Here is a 5252-nt window from a genome sequence, read left to right on the forward strand (position 1 = left end):
TCAGAGCAAACCTTGCCCACTCATATATTCTGTCACACAGAAATGGTACAATAACAAAGTGCGTCAGGGTAAATTGTATCGCTATAATCCTGGGCGTTGAGTCACAGGCACAGCCTTGGAACTTCTATTGTCAGCGAAACTCATCCGTACCCACAAACACTTATCACACGTCCACATAAAACAGAAGAGACACAATGGATGACCAATAACCCGACCCTTTCTTCTGTATAGCCCTGCTGTCCATTATTCTTTCACACCTCTTATCCTAAAAACACAAAATTTAACCCCTTACCTAAAAACCTTAACCCCTTAGCCTAAAACCCGTAACCATAAAAACCAGAACCTTAACCCCCTTACCCTAAAAACCCTAACCTTAATTCCATTTGCTAACAACCCTAACACTAAACTGTTTACCCTAAAAACCCTAACCTTAACCATTTACCCCAAACCCCCTAAATGTTTCCCCTTACTCTTAAACCCTAAATGTAACCCCCTTACCCTAAAAACCCAAACCTTACCCCCATAACCCTAAAAGCGCCAAGCGTAACCCCCTACTTCAGGGGCGAAACGCCTGTGGCTAATGGCCCCTTCCCGCTGCGACGTGGCAGAAGGAATTAGGCTAAATGAGCAGCTTGGGGTTTTCTGGGAAGAGTCCATCCTCACTGTGACTTCTGTCCCCGAGTCACCGGGCGCATGCAGACGCACCGCTGCAGGGAGGAGCTGGGGTCCGCCGACACTGACAGGGAAACCCTTTATCTCCACACAGAAACCCTAACCCCAATACCGCAGGAGACCTGTAATCCATAGGGTGATATTAAAGGATTCTCTGGGAATAGGGGATTTTAAAACTGCCGGTACCTGGGCATAGCAGGGTAAGTATTTCTGCCAATCCTCTATTATATTAGTATTATTTGTTGCTATTTTAACGTGTACTTTTAAGTATTTATGCCCCGCAGAGCTGACACTTTAATATGCAGAGGGGCACAGATACAATACAGGGAGAGGCGGAACCATTGGGAGAAGGGAATCCTGCCCCGCAGAGCTTACACTCTAATATACAGAGGGACACAGATACAATACAGGGAGAGGAGGGACCATTGGGAGGGAATCCTGCCATTTCATCCACACCTAGAACGGATGCAGAGCACAGAACAGGACGCAGTGAGGATTATTTGCACGGCTTTCCCACGCACCCCATACACACAACACGGATGAGACAGACGGATGTAGCCAGGGTTATTTTCATGGCTGGTGCATTGTGGGAGATTCTGGGGTACCGCTGCCATTGAATCGAATGGAAACTCAGATATCCTGCGGCAGAACGTGATATCCTGAATTGGTAAGATGAAGCAGGCTGCATCCGTAATGTGTGTATTTGTATGTTATGCAAAGAGGAATCCCACACGTGCGAGGCGTCACATGTCTCAGACAGGTCTGCAACCCTGCCTTTCCCACCGATCTCTTTGCATGCAATGCTTCCACTGCAGCAAAGGATTCTGGGTAATGATATACAAATGAGAACCTTTTCCTTCTTATCTATTGTAACATGGATCCCCCCCCCCTCACCCTATAGGCTTATACCTGCCGCATTACAGCTTTTTCAGCACTGCCTGGGGTTACAGAAGTGTAGAGCCAGTAACCTCACAGGTCTCTTCCATTGTGTCCCCAACATCTTATCTTAACTAATCTCTTACCGTTGTGTCACCTTAAAACAAGGATTTGGGGGGGGGGGGGGATTTTTGCCCACGGGGAGGGGGGGCTGATTTTTCTTTGGGGTTCAAAAAACATAAGTGTGTTCAACAGAAGTGGAAACATTTTTTTTATTTTTGAAGTGAAACTTCCTTAGTGGCACCTCATTCGAACTGGGGCAAAAATGAATTGTGGAGACAGAAATGAAACGGATGTGACGTCAGTGCTGGCAGTTGAGGCCGGGCTGAGTTCTGGCTCAGCCCGACCCCAACACTGACATCACACCCGCTCCACAAATCAGATGCGGCGGCGGCGGCGATAGCCGCCGGCGCCGCTCCTAATGGCCCCCGCTCCCCCCACATGGCTGATAACATGCGGCGGCGGCGGCGGCGATAGCCGCCGGCGCCGCTCCTAACGCCGCCATTCCCCCCGCACATCCGCTGCCAAGCCGCGCATGCTCAGTAATGATGGGGACTGGAGGAAAGCCACGCATGCGCAGAAGCGGTTGGCAGCGGCGCCGTTCCCCGCCAGCTGCCACGGCTGTTGACATGTGTCCCCGTCTGCTGCTCGGGACAGCAGAGACCGCCCGACCGGGACAGCCCCCCACCCACCCTTTCCTTACCCGATGGGACCTCCCTCCCAGCCCACACATGGGCCCGCCTAACTTCCACTACCGCTGCCATGCCGCGCATGCGCAGAAGCGGCTGGCAGCGGCGCCATTCAGCTCTCCAGTGACGCGGGCGTTTGCGGGCCCCCCAGGAAGCGGTGGTACAAAAATTCGGGCGCAACCCGCGCGGACCCCCCCCCGGACCCCCCACACACTGATGGACCCCCCCGGACCCCCCACACACTGACGGACCCCCCCACACACTGACTGACCCCCCCACACACTGACTGACCCCCCCACACACTGACGGACCCCCCCACACACTGACTGACCCCCCCACACACTGACTGACCCCCCCACACACTGACTGACCCCCCCACACACTGACTGACCCCCCCACACACTGACTGACCCCCCCCAGACCCCCACACACACTGACTGACCCCCCCAGACCCCCACACACACTGACTGACCCCCCCAGACCCCCACACATACTGACTGACCACCCCAGACCCCCACACACACTGACTGACCCCCCCAGACCCCCACACACACTGACTGACCCCCCCAGACCCCCACACATACTGACTGACCACCCCAGACCCCCACACACACTGACTGACCCCCCCAGACCCCCACACATACTGACTGACCCCCCCACACACTGACAGACCCCCCCAGACCCCCACACACACTGACTGACCCCCCCAGACCCCCACACATACTGACTGACCACCCCAGACCCCCACACACACTGACTGACCCCCCCAGACCCCCACACATACTGACTGACCACCCCAGACCCCCACACAACACTGACTGACCCCCCAGAGACCCACACACACTGACTGACCCCCCCATACCCCCACACACACTGACTGACCCCCCCAGACCCCCACACACACTGACTGACCCCCCCAGGCCCCCAAACACACTGACTGACCACCCCAGACCCCCACACACACTGACTGAGCCCCCAGAGACCCACACACACTGACTGAACGCCCCAGACCCCCACACACACTGACTGACCCCCCCAGACCCCCACACACACTGACTGACCCCCCCAGACCCCCACACACACTGACTGACCCCCCCAGACCCCCACACACACTGACTGACCCCCCCAGACCCCCACACACACTGACTGAACCCCCCAGACCCCCACACACACTGACTGAACCCCCCAGACCCCCACACACACTGACTGACCCCCCCAGACCCCCACACACACTGACTGACCCCCCCAGACCCTCACACACTGACCCCCCCAGACCCCCACACACACTCACAGTCACACGCACACTCAGTCACACTCACACGCACACTCAGTCACACGTACACTCAGTCACACTCAGTCACACGCACACTCAGTCAGACGCACACTCAGTCACACTCAGTCAGACGCACACTCAGTCACACTCACAGTCAGACGCACACGCAGTCACACGCACACACATAGTCACACGCACAGTCAAACGCACACGCTCAGTCACGCGCACACTCTCAGTCACGCGCACACTCTCAGTCACGCGCACACTCTCAGTCACGCGCACACTCTCAGTCACGCGCACACTCTCAGTCACGCGCACACTCTCAGTCACGCGCACACTCAGTCACGCGCACACTCTCAGTCACACGCACACTCTCAGTCACACGCACACTCTCAGTCACACGCACACTCTCAGTCACACGCACACTGTCACACTCGGAATTCACACTGCCTGACCCCCCCAGACCCCCACACACACTGACCCCCCCAGACCCCCACACACTGACCCCCCCAGACCCCCACACACAGTCACACGCACACTCAGTCACACACACTCAGTCACACGCACACTCACAGTCACACGTACACTCACAGTCACACTCAGTCACACGCACACTCAGTCACACTCACAGTCAGACGCACACGCAGTCACACGCACAGTCACACGCACACGCTCAGTCACAAGCACACGCTCAGTCACACGCACACTCTCAGTCACACGCACACTCTCAGTCACACGCACACTCTCAGTCACACGCACACTCTCAGTCACACGCACACTCTCAGTCACACGCACACTCTCTGTCACACGCACACTCTCAGTCACACGCACACTCTCAGTCACACGCACACTCTCAGTCACACGCACACTCTCAGTCACACGCACACTCTCAGTCACACGCACACTCTCAGTCACACGCACACTCTCAGTCACACGCACACTCTCAGTCACACGCACACTCTCAGTCACACGCACACTCTCAGTCACACGCACACTCTCAGTCACACGCACACTCTCAGTCACACGCACACTCTCAGTCACACGCACACTCTCAGTCACACGCACACTCTCAGTCACACGCACACTCTCAGTCACACGCACACTCTCAGTCACACGCACACTCTCAGTCACACGCACACTCTCAGTCACACGCACACTCTCAGTCACACGCACACTCTCAGTCACACGCACACTCTCAGTCACACGCACACTCTCAGCCACACGCACACTCTCAGCCACACGCACACTCTCAGCCACACGCACACTCTCAGCCACACGCACACTCTCAGCCACACGCACACTCTCAGTCACACGCACACTCTCAGTCACACGCACACTGTCACACGCGGAATTCACACTTAGTGCAAATAGCTAATACAGGGGATGTGTGCCGAGCACGCGCATTCTAAGTCAAATTTATTTGCGTTTTGTCATTGAGATTGTATTTTGATTTTTAATTAAAACATCACCAACACCAACACAAATACAATTTCTGTGACAAAAGTCAAAGAAGTTTCACTTACTATGCGCGTGCACAGCACACACAGCTTTTTTTTTTATTTAACCCTGAAAACCTGAACAGCAGCAGGGAGAGGTCATGGCAGCAGCCATCTTTAATGTTCCCCCACCAAAAGACACAATGTCATGTCAAGATCTCTTCTACAAAAGAAACAGGAAGGCTG

The sequence above is a fragment of the Ascaphus truei genome, chromosome 20, assembly GCF_040206685.1.
Source record: "Ascaphus truei isolate aAscTru1 chromosome 20, aAscTru1.hap1, whole genome shotgun sequence".
Classification (NCBI taxonomy): Eukaryota; Metazoa; Chordata; class Amphibia; order Anura; family Ascaphidae; genus Ascaphus; species Ascaphus truei.